The sequence below is a fragment of the Benincasa hispida genome, chromosome 2 (assembly GCF_027475165.1).
Source record: "Benincasa hispida cultivar pf3 chromosome 2, pf3_genome.v1.1, whole genome shotgun sequence".
Classification (NCBI taxonomy): domain Eukaryota; kingdom Viridiplantae; phylum Streptophyta; class Magnoliopsida; order Cucurbitales; family Cucurbitaceae; genus Benincasa; species Benincasa hispida.
In genome coordinates this window covers 28772145-28790075 of record NC_143479.1, presented here as the reverse complement: position 1 = coordinate 28790075, position 17931 = coordinate 28772145, and the positions used below count along the sequence as shown (strand labels likewise).

The following is a 17931-nucleotide window of genomic DNA, read 5'->3' as shown; positions in this document are numbered from 1 at the left end:
TAGCTATTACTAATAGTTGCTATTAGTGGTAGTTTTTCGATTTGAAAAGTGTGCTATTAGTTACTATTATTATTAGTTGCTATCAGTGATAACTTTCAATTTGAGAAGTGTGGTATTAGTTGTTATCATTGATAGTTGCAATCTGTAATACTGCTTCAAAGATAACTTTCAATTTAAGAAATATCTAATCGGTTGCTATGACTAATGCTATTATCATTTGCTATCAGTGATGCTATTATCGATGAATATCGTTGATAACTACTATTAGTAATAACAATTGATAGCTGCTATCGTGATAGCTTTCAATTCGAGAAATGTGCTATCCAGTTACTATCATTGATAGCTGTTACTAGTGTTGCAATTATTATAGCTTTCAATTCAAGAAATGAGCTATCTGTTGTTATTACTGATATGTTTCTATCAATGATAGCCAACTAGTAGTTATTGTTAATATGTTTCTATCAATGGTAATATTTTTATGTTTTTTATTGTTTGAATTTGATATCATGTTATACTTGTTAGTAAAAATCGGGGTCTTTTGATTAGTTAATTTGTTGATACATGTAGTGTGTTTGTATGTCGTTATTGATGCATATAGGTATAAAATGATATCCTTCTACATTGATAGTCATAAAGGATATCATTGATATCTCTTGTCAGTTATATCTGTCTATTGTTATTAATGTAAAGAATATCACTGATAGTATTTATGTATTATGTAATGTAGTATTTGAGATGAAATTACTCTTCGAGATTATTTGATTGTGCATAAAAATTATCATGGATAAATGTAAATATATACAATACTACAAATTCATTTTAATTCCAAAATAGCAGCATGGCATACATCTATATATATTTTTTTAATAAAAATTGTACATATCAAGTATAGCTCTCCACGGTAAAAGGATTTGATTTATAAAATTCGTTACTCAGAAGTTGGGAAAATTTGATGTATATTTGTAATTTTTTGGTTGCTTAATCAAGGAAAGGACCTCTCCATTCCCATCATACGATTTCATAAGTTCATAACAATAACGTCAACTCCAAAGCACAACAATCATCAACCAAAATTCCATTTGAAGCGTCATTAAAAGTGTTAAGTGACACTAACTTTTCAAAACCTTATTCTTTCTTCGTCGCATGAAAACATCTAACTTTTCCTTCGAATCAATTAGTTAGTAAAATAATGCACAAATTAAAATTCAAAAAAAAAAAAAAAAAAAAAGGAAAAGAAATAAAAGAACCCTAACAAAAAATTAAAAACGTGTTAAGAGTAGTTTAAATAGTTTGATTACCTTGGAGTGTCATGTATTGATCTTTCAGAGTGTCGTAAACAAGAAATGTAAATACTAACATGAACCTCGAAAAAGTAGTGTTGGGTTGATAAGCTTTTATCAAATAGAGGAAAATATGATTAGTACCATTTTGTTTTCCATCTTCATTGGGATGGAGAGCTAATTTCCTGTCCCATCAAAAAATAAAACACTATCCCTAAAATAGTTTTTATACTTTTAGTTTCTAATAATAAATTAGTCTTTTTTTTTTTTTAAAAAAAAAAAAGTAATCTTGTTTTGAAATTTTAATAAATAACAACATAGTGCATATGTAAGATCTAATAACACATACAAATAGATAAACTAATTAAGAATCAAATATTTTTATAAACAACTAAGCTGTTAATAAATTTTGACACCTAACGTTAATGAAATTTTTATAATAGAAACTAAATTGTGACAAATTCTAAAATAGTATAGAGACTAGTTGATTCAAGTTATTTTTTAATTAAAAGAAAATTATATCTAAGAAACAAAATATAAAGAGAAATGAAAAAGTAAATAATTAGATAATACATGTTAGAAAAACGTACTAGTTATAACTCCCGACCTTGAAGATTTGGGATTCATATCTGTGACGATTAGAAAAAGTCGCACGTGCGGCTTTGAGCAAAGAAAAGGATTGGATTAATTAATAAGTAATATTATATATGAAGTTGAAAGATCTAGAAATTAGGAAAATTATATACCAGCAGTAGAATGTGGGTTTGGTGTGGGAAAAAAAGGAAGAGGTGGTATCATTCTTCTTCGTTGACAAGGGTATAAGCGGAATAATTCTAAAATAAATCAGGATATTAGAACCATTTTTCTATATTTGCAATCTTTTTAAAATATTACCATAACAACTACCCTTTGTATAATAATAGGCTAAATAATAACATATACCCTTCAACTTTTATTTTTGTTTAAAAAATATTCCTACGCTTCCAAAAGTTGTAATATTACAATAATCAGTTCGAGATCGACAACGTCCACCTTGTGGGATATACACATTGATTTTTTTAATTATTATTTTTAAATGAATATAAAACATTAAATTATTGCATTAATATAGACATTTTATTATTTTTTTTTTGTTATGAAGAATATTTTAAGTATGACAGAAAAATGATTGAGAATTTGTTATTTTCTATAATGTCTCGTAAAGATAGAATGGTTTTAATCGAGAATCGAATCGATAATAAACTGAACAAAATAAAAAACAATTCATTGTTTTGTTCTTTATTGGATATTGGTTTGGATCATTCCTTTATAAAATCATTGATTTGGTTCGATTTTGGGTTGGTCCCAAAACCGACAAAATCAAACCAACTACCATTCTATCTTATTATTAATAAAAAAATATTTTTTTATTATTAAAAAAATAGAATGGTAATTTTTATAAAATATGTTTTTTCTATTGAAAAAAGGGAAAGGAAAAATAAGGTCCACTAAAAATAGAAAGAAAAAATTGGTTGAGTGTTAACCCTCACCTGTAAAATAAGAGATAAAGAGTTTTATTAAATTCAATTGAATTTTGTGGATTGGCTATATACACAAAATCCACTATAAATACATTTAGCCTCACAACACTAAGATAGAAAAAAAATTAAAGAAAAACCAAAAATAGAAAGAAAGAAAAAACACTAAACACACAACCATAAATAAATACAAGGACCATAAAAAAAAAAAAAAAGAAAAAAAAGTAAGTGATCGAGTGTTGAACACTCGACTAATTAAATCATCACTACTACAATATTTTTATAAATACTTAAAACTACAATATTTCCATAAATATTTTCTAAACCTACAATATATATCAATCCAATTTTTTCAGTCACAACAACTATCTCTCCCCTTACATTTTTTTAATTCTCTAATTACATCTATTTATTTAATATATATATATATTTTAGTATATTGTATAGTTTATATTTTGTTGTTTTTTTCCCTGGTCCATAATCTCAATCTCTCTTTACCTCTTGTCTATTTTTTTTAATTCTGAAATTTGATCTTACTTCTTATAATATATTGAAAATGCATATTTTTAAAAAATATTGATGGTAAACAAGTCCAATTTTACTCTTGAACTAAATCGATTACGCTTAATTATAAACTAGGCCACTAATTCACTTGATTATAAACTCCTGAACTAAAATTCAGTTCATGATCATTTTTCGTTTTTCACTCTTATTTATTATCTCATTATCAATCATATTTGGCTTCTTACCTACTTACTTTTTCTATTTATTTTCAAAGTTTTTTTTTTTCGTTACACCTCACTTCTCTCACTTCTCTTCTTTTTTTTTTTTTTTTTCCTTTTTATTTTCTCAATATCTTTTCCGTTTCATATTCTAACTTTTATTTTTTATAATTATTATATAATTTATAGTTACCTCCCCTATCTATTCCTTTTTATTATTCACTATTTTTGTTTTCTATTTTTGTTTATATTGTATAATATAATTTATATTTTGTTATCTTTATATTAATGTTGGAATGTCCTAAGAACATCTGTTATTATCAAATTATGAATGGACTTGTTGATCCAAATTTTAATTTACAAATTATTCAAGTTTATTTTTAGACGAAATGATAAAAAGTGCTCATTGACTTCATATTTTGTGTCAAAAATGTCAAGGTTCACAAGTTTTAAAAATACCCTTAAACTTTCAAAATGAGTTAAAAAATACCTTTGTCGTTAATTTTGGATGAAGACCGTTAAAGTTGTATTTAAAAAATACCCTTGAACTTTCAAAATTTTCAAAAATACCCTTAAACTTAAAAAAAAGCTAAAAAATATCATTATTCCTTTATATTATATGAACATAAACTGTTAATATCGTCTTACCTCTTTATTTTTCATCTTTTTCTTTTATCTCTTCTTCAATACACTCTTACTCCCCTTTTTGTTAACTATTTGACACTTGTTTATCTAAAGTAAATAAATAAATAAAATTGCACACTTTGATTAAGATATATGAACTATAATACGAAGAAAGATAATAAATAAAGCACCAAATGATTTTAAGACTTGCATATTTTAACAAAATTATAGAATAGTAGTTGTGTATATGTTAATAGTCAAATGCATTTTTTATTTGACTATTTATTATTTTGGTATATTTTAAGAGGGGATTTTGATTTTGGAATTTTGTGAAATTTTGTGAGATTTTGTGTTTTAACTTTAAATTTTGGTTTTTATTTTGATTGTAGAGACAATTGGTATAAAATAAAAATTAGAAAATTAAGAGAAATATGAAAGTATTTATATAAAAAAAAGAGGATATCTATATAATTTGTTTTAAAATTGATTCTTTTCAAACTTAAGGGAACTTCAAACAAATTGACCACCATATTAATGGTAGGAGCATTTTTTAACTTTTTGTTTTAATTTTTAAAGTTTTTTTTCTCACGAAGAATTAATGGTTTTTGTTCAAATACTAATGTTGGAGGTATTTTTGAACTTTTATTAAGTTAAGGTTATTTTTTAAACTTTGAAAGTTCAGAGGCATTCTTTAAACTAAACTTTAACGGTTTCCATCCAAAACTAATGACAAGGATATTTTTGAACTATTTTTAAAGTTTAAGAGTATTTTTGAAATTTTAGGGGCATTTTTGACACAAAGTGTTAGTTTAGGGGTAATTTTTTTTATATATAATTTAGCCTTATTTTTATTAGCAATACTTGACATTCATTTTGTATGATTTAGACTTTATTAATAAAACATCCAGTTCATAATAATTTTCGGTCTTCACTATTTTTATTATTTTATTACCAGTCATATTTAGCTTCTAATTATTGGTTCATTTGCTTAAAGTTATAGTTTATTACTTAAATAAATTTGTTCTAAAATTTTACTAAAAAATTTAAAATATTTTTATAAATTTTCCGTGAAATCCGTGATTTTTTTTTCTTTTCAAAATATCCGTTGATATTTAAATATCCATTAATATATCTGTAAATTTGAGTTAATGATATTTATATCGATAACAATATTTTCATCGTTACTAGAGATTGATTGATAAGTCGTATATTGACTAGAGCTATGAGATTAGTTTATGCTAGTATGATCAGGAATGGGTACACCGTACATGTTTGGTGAAGATTTTTACACCTGAGCTTTTGGTTTTTAAGATGGTTTAAATGTCTTAAGATTATTTGATCGTGTTTTACATGGATTCAAGAATTCAAATAATATTTTTCCACGAGAACAAATTTTTAATAAACTGCTATTAAAAGTACCACTCAATGGGCTAACTAATCCTTTCTTCCTAATTTTTTCTTTGTTCCAAACATCACAATTTCAAGCGTGTCGATTAGAGCTGATTTATGTCACTTTTCTTATCTTATACATGATTTTTATATGTACACTGTTGTGTAAATACGAGTTGCGATTTTATTTATCAACTTTTTCAACTTTGTGATGGTTTGTAAACCAAATCAGTTGTGTGTTATCGTTAATGCTTAGATTATGCTTTGGCTTCAATAACCTTGAACTGATAGTTGAGTGTAGGCAGAATGTGGGTTGAAACAAATAAGTGTGCATCTTAGCGCGGTTATCGGATTGTTTGGATGGAGAGTGGGGCTGGAAACTCGCGTGAGTTGCATGAGATTTGGGATTTGATTCAGGCAACGGGGTCTAGGGTGAGTGGTGAGGATTATTGGGTGTGGATGTCGAGTGCTAATGATTGGTTTTCTATTGCGAGTGAGTGGGAGAGTTTGCGTCATCGTTATCCTAAAGTGTCTTGGGTGCATCTTCAGTGGTCTGGGGGTGGTATTCCTCGACACTCTTTTTGTGCTTGGTTGGCTGTGCGGGATAGGTTGGGGGATTGGATTAGGAGGTGGAGTGTCTCGTCTATGGTGCTTGTGTGTGGGAGGTTGGAGGTTGGGAGTCTTGGGATCATTTATTCTTCGAGTGTGGGTTTGGAAGAGAGGTATGATCGGGTGTGTTGTGTCTGTTAGGGTCGTCTCATCAGGTGGCTGGGTGGGATGTTGAGCTGAGTTGGGTTTGTCGAGTGGAGGCAGGTAAGGGGGTATGAAGTAAGTTGTTTCGAGTCTTCTGGTGTGCTTCTATTTATCTAACAGGAGAGGAATCGTCGGCTACATGGAGGTCGTCTAAGGACGGCGTATGCTTTATTCGATCTTATTATCTCTATGGTTCGTGCTCATGCTGTTTCCTGACGGGTTGATCTTCTTGGTCTTCTCTAATTTTTTTTATTAATATTCTTTCTTCATTATTGTATTCGATCTTTTGTTTTCTTTGGGTGTTGCCCTCAGTTATGACCACGATCATGAAGTCAAAAGAGAATAAAATAAATTAAAATCTAATTCATAAGATTGAATTGATTTCATTAGCTATGTGCGTACATTCCTGATTCGCTAACTCACCGCATTTGAATCTCTACATAAACAATGCAATAATATACAAACATAACTAACAAAGCTAACTTATCAAGCATGAAATGAGCACATACTCCTAAGAGAAAAAAAAGAAGTTAGAAACAATCAATATTAACCTACAACATCCTATAAAGAAAGTCTATGATGCAATATCTGGAACAAGAAAAACATGAAAACAGAACGTATGTGAATAAAACAAAATAGATTGAACATGACAAGAAACTTATATGCTATATAATTCATATTCGGTATAAAAATAAAACAAAACATAGCCTCCTGAAAACAAAACAAAACAAAATATAGTCTATTAAAACAGTAAAAATAAATATGCATTTCTTGAAGCTAAAATAAAAATTTGAATTTGTCTCGTCTCTCGTCAAAATATTTGGTAGAGAACCAAAATTCAAGGATTCCATTGAACAAATTTGTATAAACTTTTTTTGATTATTCGGCATGATCCTCTTCCTCTCAGTGATAGGATTGTAGAAGCAAAAAAAGTCCATGTTGATCATACACAATATCTCTCCATCTTCAAAGGCTTTGACGAGTTTGAGAGAGTTCCAATCATTTGGTATATCATTAATAACAAACTCTGGCAAGTCATATAAAAAAGCTGCATAAATGGTCCCATTAAATTGATGCAAGGTCTTTAGTTTTGAGGGAAATTTGTACGGATGACCAATTTTTTTGGCCCAAAATGTCAAATAACCAATTTTTAAAAAATAATGTCAATTGACCCTCTGCTGACATGGGTGACCTTGTCGTCTCCTCAATCACCGTGGAACCCTTCAATTAGTAAACATAAAATGACGAGTTCATGAACACGTAAAAATAAATATAAAGCAACGATAGTAAATGCAAACCTTGCACATAGATTGCAACAGTGACTGGATGGGCGACAATTGTGCTTTCATGTTTGTCATGTTTTCCTCGATCTTGGATACACGGCTATCTAAACTCGATATACGACCATCCAACCTCGATAGTGAGCTTTCAATGCTCCGCAAGTACGAATAAATAGAATCGTTGGGATTGGCTCCCTCCCTACGACCAGCACACTCAAGACACTCCTCATCCATAGATCGCTCTCGATGAGAATCCGCAAGATGGACATCAGGTGGGTTCAACTCATCCTCATCGCATACGTCCTCCACCATATCATGGAACATATCATCACTAGGTATGTATATAGATCAATCTCTATGGAAATTCACAAGATGGACATTAAGTGGGTTCAACTCATCCTCATCGCGTACGTCCCCCACCACATCATGGAGCATATCATCACTAGGTATGTATGTCCCTCCCTCCACCCTTCTACATTCAACATCCTCGTGTTTAGAATGCTCGTGTTCATCATTCTTATCTCCATGGTGATCATCACTATCGCTTTCAGAATTACCCCACTACTCGACCTACTGCCGCTTTCAGCACTATCATCATTGGCATCAAGATCAAATATAGGTCATCATCTATCCACTAGGGTATCCCAAAACTCCCTCTTAGCATCGGTCATGACAAGACCTTCTTTTAACCTTTTTCTGCATTAACATCCCAATAAAATGGTTAGTGTCAATTTAACAACCAAATAAACATATTATGCATAAAGTACACTTACATTGTTAGACTCGAATATATCTCTCTCGAGTACTTTGAAGGACACTGAGTGGAAGCATGACCATCGTAATGTACGAGACAAAGCCACCTGCTCCTTCACTTTACAATGTTCCCAGCTATCAATACTCCTAGGATCTTGTACGTCCATACCTTAATAAAATTTAACATATATTAAGAACAATAGTAATGTTAAATCAAACAACACGACTATTATGTTAAGCAAATTTTCCTGGAACGCTTGTGGAAATCCACGTAAAGAGTACTTCATGACATAATTTTTATTTCTTTTCACCTTCGTCTTGTATAAACTAGTTTTATCATTCAATGCAGTCTTTAGGGCATCGAGTGTCCTCTCCCAAATAATGGTACCCCAGTCTAGACTGTTGAAGTATTCTATGTTCTGAATGTCCTTAAAACGTTTAAGGTCCACTGCACTTTTCTGCTTGTTCTTTCTGATGGAACTCGAGACATACGCAGTGGAATAAGGACCTAATTATACTCTAATTGCTTTTAATTTAAAGGAAAAACAGTAATTAAAATTACCTTTGTAGCTCCCGAAAATCGCTCTTCCTCTCTGAATCTCGACTCGAACATGAACGGACCACCACTAGAGTTGACCTACTATTATCTGGACTCAGAACTGGGTTGTGGGACCTGGTGGATGAAGAAAATCGAGAGAGAGAAAGAGATGGGAAAAAGAAGATGGAATTTTGGTTTTGGGTTTTCCTTTTTTCAGCCTAATTTGGAAAAACTAAATTTGACAAAATTGACAAAGTCTTTAAACCAAATTGAAAAGTCCATTTTATAGAAAAAACCATGCAATATTTGCATGAAACAAATCCATAAAAACCCAACACCTATAATCCACTATCTTAGTGGACCACTATAAGCCAATACCTAACCCACTATTTTGTTAGTGAAATTATCCAACAAAAGTTTGGATTTTCCCACTAACTTTAGTTAAAGGGCAAAATAGTCATTTGGTCAAAGTCAAACTTTGACCAAAAAGTCAACATTTTGACTTTTTATGATTTTTTTGTATTGACTAATTTTGACCTCCCAAGCATGAATCCGCATTCATTTTCTTGAAATTCAAATCATATTTGAATATAAAGTCGATCAAAGTTTGACTTTTCAAAGTCAAAAGTCAACTTTTTGACTGTTTACATCTTTGACCATTTCCATTATTTCCGAGCTTCCGAATATGAACGTATTCACATTCTTGATATTTAGATCACATTTAAATATTAAAGTTGTATCTCTAAACTGAAAAACCCGACCACTATATCACATATACTTGTCAGTTTCTCTCTCTTTACCTAATTCGAACAATTCGAATTATTCTATCATACTGTTCTAAGTTTATTCCATATGAGCTAATAGGGGAACCTAATGGACCTATAGATCATGGGCTCCAACGATCCGAGATTAGCTAGCTAAACTCTTTAGACGGAGCTAATCAACATTCGTTAACAAACAGGTCATTCCATTATAGTCTTGTAGTTGCACTTCCCTCACTATAGATATATTTGTGTCCATTTGATATAACCATGATTAGTAAGCTAATCCTTCACAGGTTGTTCGTAATCTTGGTTGGGTCATAAAAACCATTTTACCCCCAAGACTATATCTTGTTCCTTAAGTTCCACTGATCCTCTAATGAACAATTGGTTTAAGGTCCAACCTATAAATCGAATCCCTTTCGGGCCAAGGAGAGGGTGGGGCCCCTTGTTCAAGACCTGGATTCAGTACTAAAGGGAATAACCTATCTACTATCCCTATAATAGGTAGGAGTGAATTTCGTCTTGCACCTTATGTTCTCAGCTATCCATCTGATCTTACCCTTGAAATGGGAGGCTTATTGGGTCAGCGATGATGAGCTACCCTCACCTATGCAGATCTAAGGATAATTCTGAGTGAACAAGAGTTCATAGTTAGCTCAGGATTAAGATTAAGTTACCTAGGTCATCAATTAATGAAATAGTCAGTTTTATACATAAAATGGAATTTAGAACGTAAAAAGTGACTATTTCATGGTTAGTCTTATGCAAACTCATTACATAGGATGCCCCCACTCACATATCTCTATATGAACGATTCAGGATCACATCATTTGTACTAACTACAAAGTAGGCCGCATCCATAGTGTCCCCAGAATAAGGCGCCAAACTTTATTCATATACTATAGGCCATTTTGGCTATATATTTGAACTTGATCCACATTTATGTCACTACATAAAGTTCAAACTACATTAAATAGCCTCAGGACCTTAGTTTATTAGATTCAAGATTACAATTTCAATAACAACTTTATCGAAAAACAAAACAGAATATGTTTATTAATTTACAAACTACGATTTTTAGGACATAAAATCCAACACTTTCTCATCATTGCAACATCTGTATAGTACACTAATGTGATCTTCACAGCGTCCTTGTCATCTTCAAACTCCAACTCCTTGTATTTTTCATCTAGTAACTGATATGTAATGTGTCCTTCATCACTCGATTATCGAAATACTTTATTGCAAGTTCATATGAGGACTACTCATTCTGATCAACTCATGTAGGGGATCGCCACAAACCAGTCATCAACAAAAAAATCATCCTTAAAAAACGTAACGACCTTTCCACCAACAGAGAATCTCATTGAGTCAACTCTCACGCTTTTCACTTCTCTCAACAACATATGATGAATAATTGGGTTGTTGAACACCATGTCAAGGTCTATAAATCGCCCAAAAACTGTTCTCTTGAACATCTCTAACTTTTGTGGGGTAAGCTTCTCCTTCACAGTCTTGTTCACATTAGCAATATGGGCCAAGTTCGTTACTTGATCGGGAAATCGGTCGACTATAGATATTCTGAAACGTGTTGACATCTTAAATCACTCCTGCATGAAATAAAGATTCAATCAGTAATTCCTTCAGAAAAAATTGTAAACAAAACATTCTGTTTAAGTTTCACTAGAACCACTTTCACTAGACATTGTCTCATTAGTGTCACTCTCTCTAGGATCTCTCTCTCTGGTGTCACTCTCTCTGATATCGCTCTCTCTGGTGTCACTCTCGCCGATTTCACTTTCACTTATCTCGATCATATTCTCTCTTTTTACTCGTCTTCAACCTCAGAACACATAAAAAACAAACAAAAAACCATAGGTTCATAGTATTTCTAAACCCCAGAATGACTCATTCTTTCCGGTGTCGCTCTCTCTAGTATCGCTCTCGCCGATTTCACTCTCACTTACCTTGCTCACAATTTCTCTTTTTACTGGTCTTCAACCTCCGAACACATCGAAAACCAAAAAAACCAAACAAAAAAACTGTAGATTCATAGTATTTCTAACCCCAAAACGACTCACTCTTTCCCCATTACCGATCAGTCTAAGACATCCTCAGGCACAAATTGAAATCACTTACCGATAAGATTCGATTTTTCGGCGATAGTGGAAGATTTTGCAAGCCCAAATGATGGATTTAAAACACAGCAAAACCATCTGGAGCTTATGAGCGATACGAAGCCGTTACGTTTGAATTAGGGGTGTACATGGGTTGGGTTGAAGGTATTTTTTGGACCAACCTGAAAATTCGGGTTGGTTTGATTGACAACCCAAATGACCCAAATAAAGTTTTCAATCCAACCCACCCCAACCCTTAAAATTCGAGTTGTGTTGGGTTGGGTTGTCGGGTTATAACTTTTTTTTTTAATGAAAAATATATAAATTTATATACAACACATGACTAATAACTAAAATCTCATAAAATTAAGATGCTAAATACCAAATATCTATGATATTTATTGTAAACTTTAAACAAAGACAAATATCATAAAAATTTTAAAAGAAAAATATTAAAAATTCAAAAATTAATCAATACAAAGAAATTAAACTTTAAACAAAGAGAATATATATATATATATATAATTCAGGTTAGGTTGGGTCAACCAGATATTTTTTTAGCCAACTCACAACCCAACCCAATCCAATAAGAATAGAAAAATTCAACCTAACCCAACCCAACACATTTTTTTTTAGGACATAAAATCCAACAAACTCCCACTTGGACTAAAGCTCCTAGTGGAGTATCACAATGTTGAATTTAAGTGAGAAACGTATGAGCACAATAAACATATGAATACAGTAAACTAGGGCATATACCCAAAAGTTCTCTCACTTGTCCTAGTTTACAAGCTTCGTAGACCTAGACTCTGTTGGTAACTTTCAAACACTTTAGCCGTGAAGACCTTTGTAAAAGGATCAGCAATGTTTTGCTCAGAAGATATCTGGGTTACTACAACGTCTCCACGATGTACAATCTCCCGAATCAAATGGTATTTGGGCTCAATATGCTTGCCGCGCTTGTGGCTTCTTGGTTCTCTTGAATTTGCAACTGCACCACTATTATCACAATATAGGGTGATAAGCAGATGCATATTTGGAACGACTTCCAAATCTATCAATAATTTCCTCAACCATACTACTTCCTTTGTTGCTTCACAAGCAGCTATGTATTTAGCTTCCATTGTGGAGTCCGCAATACAGTTTTGCTTCACACTTCTCCACACTACTGCTCTTCCATTCAGAATGAACACTTGATCCCGATGTAGATTTTCTTGCATCTTTATCGGTTTGAAAATCCGAGTCGATGTATCCAGTAAGGATCAAATCCTTAGTACCATACACGAGCATGTAGTTCCTTATTCTCCTAATATACTTGAGGATATTCTTAATGGCAGTCCAATGATCATATCCAGGATTGGACTGATACCTACTGACTATCCCTACTGCGTAGCATATGTCAGGTCTAGTACATAACATTGCATACATCGGGCTCCCTATTGCGGAAGCATAGGGAATGCATCTCATATCCTCAACCTCTTGAGGTGTCTTAGGACATTGATCCTTTGACAAATGAATTCCATATCTGTAAGGTAACAGACCTCTTTTGGAATTCTGCATCTTATACCTAGACAACATTTTGTCTATATAAGTTGCCTGAGACATGGCTAGTGTTTTGTTCTTGCGGTTCCAAATAATTTGAATCCCGAGAACATACTGCGCATTTCCTAAATCTTTCATTTGGAACTGCGTTGCTAGTCATTTCTTGATGTCAGTTATGTAACCTACTTCATTCCCAATGAGTAGAATATCGTCAACATATAAAATTAAGAACGCTATAGTAGAATTAACGATCTTCTTGTAAACATAAGGCTCGTCAACATTCTTTTCAAAGCCATAAGATTTGATCGCAATATCAAATCTTATATTCCAAGATCTAGAAGCTTGTTTCAACCCATAAATGGATTTTTGAAGCTTACAAACCTTTTTTTCTTGACCATGTGCAATAAACCCCTCTGATTGAGCTATATAGATACTCTCCTCAAGATCGCCATTTAGAAAGGCTGTTTTGATATCCATCTGCCAAATTTCATAGTCATAAAAGGTGGCAATGGATAAGAGTATTCTAATCGACTTAAGCATGGCAACGGGAGAGAGAGTTTCTTCATAGTCCACTCCCTCTCTCTAGGTATAACTCTTTGCCACAAGTCGAGCCTTAAAAGTCTGTACTTTACCGGCTTGGTCTTGTTTTCTCTTATAGATCCACTTACAACTAATTGGTTTTACATCATTTGATTGATTTACAAGTTTTTAGACAGAATTGAAGCACATAGACTCCATTTCGAGGTCCATGGCTTTGACCCACTGATCACGATCCACATCTTTTATCGCCTGTTTATAGGTCGATGGATCCTCTATGTCATCATCAAGTATGACGACTTGTATTTCTATTAAACCCAAGTAACGGTCAGGCTGATGAATAACCCTCCCACTACGTCGAGGCATTCTCAACTCTTGAGAAGGATGTGACTGACCAGATATACTAGTTTTATCTACTACTTTAGTAGATGAACTAGCTCTATCTATAGCGTCTTTGGAAATTTCATTCAATACTAGTCTATTGCGAGGTTTATGACTTCTTATGTGGTATTCCTCTAAGAATGTGGCATTTGTTGATACAAATACCTTATTCTCTTGAGGATCGTAAAATAGACCACCTTTTATTTCTTTTGAATAACCTACAAATAGGCATAGTTTTGAACGACGTTCCAAATTTTTAGGATTTTGAATCCTAAAGTGACCTAAACTGCCTTTACGCCCTTTCCATAGCTCATAAGGTGTGTCTGAAATACTTTTAGAGGGAACTTTATTCAAAATATAGATAGAAGTCTCTAATACATATCCCCAAAAGGAATTAGGTAACTTAGTAAAGCTCATCATTGATCAAACCATGTCCAACAAGGTTCTGTTTCTTCTTTCAGATACACCATTCTACTATGGCATATTAGGTACAGAGAGTTGTGACTTGATTCCATGTTCTATCATATAGTCCTGAAATCTTAAGTCCATGTACTCCCCACCTCGATCTGATCTTAGTGTCTTAATTGTTTTACCTAACTAGTTCTCAACCTTAGCCTTATATTCTTTGAACTTTTCAAAAGAATCAAACTTGTGATGCATTAGGTAAATATGACCATACCTTGAATAATCATCAATAAAACTGATGAAATATTCATACCCACCTCGAGCTTTGACATTCATCGGTCCACAGAGGTCCGAATGTACGAGCTCTAAGGGTATTGTGGCTCTGAGACCTTTTCCAATAAAAGATCTTTTAGTCATTTTTTCCTCAAGACAAGACTCACATGGAGGTAAAGAATTGTCTTCTAACTGATTTAGCAGTCCATTCTTAACCAATCTCTCAATTCTTTTGAGATTTATGTGGCCAAGTCTTAGATGCCATAGATAGGCATTAGAAGAAACTTTTTGTCTTTTATTCTAAGTTTCGACTGTTCTAAACATCTCAATATTTAAGAAAAATTTTGCTTTAGTTGGTCTTAACTTATATAAGTTGTTATCAAGTATAGCAGAACAAATTTGAATACCTTTTCTGAAAATGAATGCTTCATTAACTTCAAAAGATATTTTATACATTTGTTCAATATACATGTGATCGATATCAAATTCTGTCTCATTTTAGGAGCATACAAAACATCTTTAAGTATGATGTATCTATCATTGAAAAACAACTTCAAGTCTCCCACTGCTTCGCCCGAGACAACCTCTCATGTTCCAACCTTGAGGGTGATCTCGCATTCTTCAAGCTTTTTCTAGGAACTAGTTTCCTGAAAAGAGAAGCAAATATGTTTAATGGCTCCTGAATCCAATATCCAGGTTGAGGTATCATACTCCACTAAACATGTTTCAGCAACTAGTAAATCATATTTACCTTGTGCTTCTTTCGAGGCAGGGGCCTGAGGACATTCCTCAATTAAGACAAATCTCAAGTCATCTATTACTAGTGTTGAATTCATATTGTTTTTCCATGTTGAGTAATTATCGTCGTTTAGTTTCTCAGAAGCTAAGAGTTAATCTAGAGAGCTAGTCATGCTGAAAAGAAAAATATATCCTTTTTAGTAAAAATATTAATCTTTTAAATCTAATCAAGTTTAGTAAAAAAAAAAAAAAAAAAAAAAAAAAAAAAAAAACTAATAATGTACCCTTCATTATTATATTTTGCAACGATATTTCAACGGTTTAGAATAACTTTCACCGAAGGGTGATCGACTATTCCTCCGTTGAACCAAGACTATCTTCACCTAGATACTATTACTAGAATAACTCTTATTCCTATAGTAACTCAGTTATCGCTATTTTGGTCAAGAATTTACTGACACTTAGTAATTCTCGTAAGTGTGACCCTCCATTTTCATACCTCAAAGATCGGAATCATTATGCTCCCGAAGTTGGAAAGACAAGAATGAAAACGGACCTGAGAGACTTTATCAATTTCTAGAGTTCGTAGAGTTCTGAATCCTAGAATACAACCCTCCGATTGGTAAGGTCGCTCCAGGGCAGACATTCAAGCACATTATAGGAATCTCACGGTGCGACCTAATGGAAGAGACTGTAGGATGTGTTGACACACTTCTTTCTCCCACTTACTATGAATAACTTCCCTTATTCACCTTGGTATTGACTCATGTAAACACTCTCCGAATGAAGTCCACTCTCAGGGTGGCCCAAAGCCAAACATAAATCTCACGGTGTGAACTCTTAGGGACGCTAGAGCTAAAAGTACATTACTTCTCTCCAGCTGAAGTGTTCTAGACTGTTAGGGTATAAAATACTTAGTGATACATTTCGGCTAACTAAACATATCCTAAATCTAGGTGATTCATCCGAGTATAACTTTTATACTGGATTTTTAACCTACAATGTCTAAGTGATAAACAAATTTTATTACCTCACCCTGCTCACGCATGCTCATAAAACCGGTTTAACCTAACTCAGACGCCGACTCGATCTCTAGGTAGTAGGTGTTTCGTGAACTGTCAACTTAAAAACCTTCAACCTTAGTCATCTTATCTGACTTTTTGCCAAGATCTTGTCAGGTGAGTTTTCTTGTAACTTCGGGTTTACAAGATATCGACCTATTTTCTATGAAAATTAGGATTGCTCGATGGTTAACCCTTAATGAGCATGCATCTTATCTTTGTTATAGATTTTAGAAGTCTGGGTTATATAATAACAATTATAAAATAAATTATAACAGTTATAACCCTAGAACATTCATCTATAACATGCTTCCTTCAATCAAACATGCTTTAATATAACACTTATATTAAAACTAAGCATGCATAGTATATATTTTATAACACTTATAAGATATAACAAATGCATGTCACATGCTTTTCCTATGGTGGGGTTTTAAAACTATATGACATACTATATGCACACATAATCATACAACATTATATATCACATGCATAATAGATAAACAACACTAAAGTTGTAACGACCCGACCCCCTAGGACTTAAGCTAGGCCGTTACTAAATACATGCATGCATGGAACTCACAACGACACTCGGTTATGGCGAAATAAATGCTAATTAAATAAGGTAAGTTCAAAAGACTTTCATTAAATTCAAATACTAAATCAATAGTAAGGTACCCATAAATTATAAAGGATAATAAATAAATCTGAAAAACGATTCTTAAAAGTAATTTTTAAACATCAAAACTAAAAATTAAGAGAAACATGAAAAGAACTTTAAATCTCATGAGTGGAAGGGTAAAAACTAGTCCTAGTGGCTTGATCACGAATTCCGCTTGTCCATCGTCGGTGCATCTCTACCCTTACCTGAAACAACAACATGAGAAAGAATGAGTATAAAATACTCAGTAAGTAACCCCACTACTGGGGTCAGGCTGGGCATCTATGTTCTCTAGATACCCACCTTTGGTGAAACATATAAACTACTCTAGTTCTCATGGGACACATATACACATGAAACAAGAAGGAGACTGGGTCCTATCCTACTGTAGTTAAGTACGCCCACTACCTCTGGTGAATTCCAAAGGAGACACAAACTGGTGAATCCCAAAGTAAACACAAACTAGTGAATCCCGAAGGAAACACAAACTGGTGAATCCTGAAGGAGACACAAACTGGTGAATCCCAAAGGAGACACAAACTGGTGAATCCCGAAGGAAACACAAACTGGTGAATCCCGAAGGAAACACAAAATCT

The 17931-nt window shown here is 32.8% G+C and overlaps 1 pseudogene; it reads right to left on the bottom strand.

Annotated features, from left to right (window-relative positions):
• Positions 1 to 882: 882 nt before the first annotated feature.
• Positions 883 to 1959, bottom strand: LOC150037789 (uncharacterized; annotated as a pseudogene).
• Positions 1960 to 17931: the final 15972 nt, after the last annotated feature.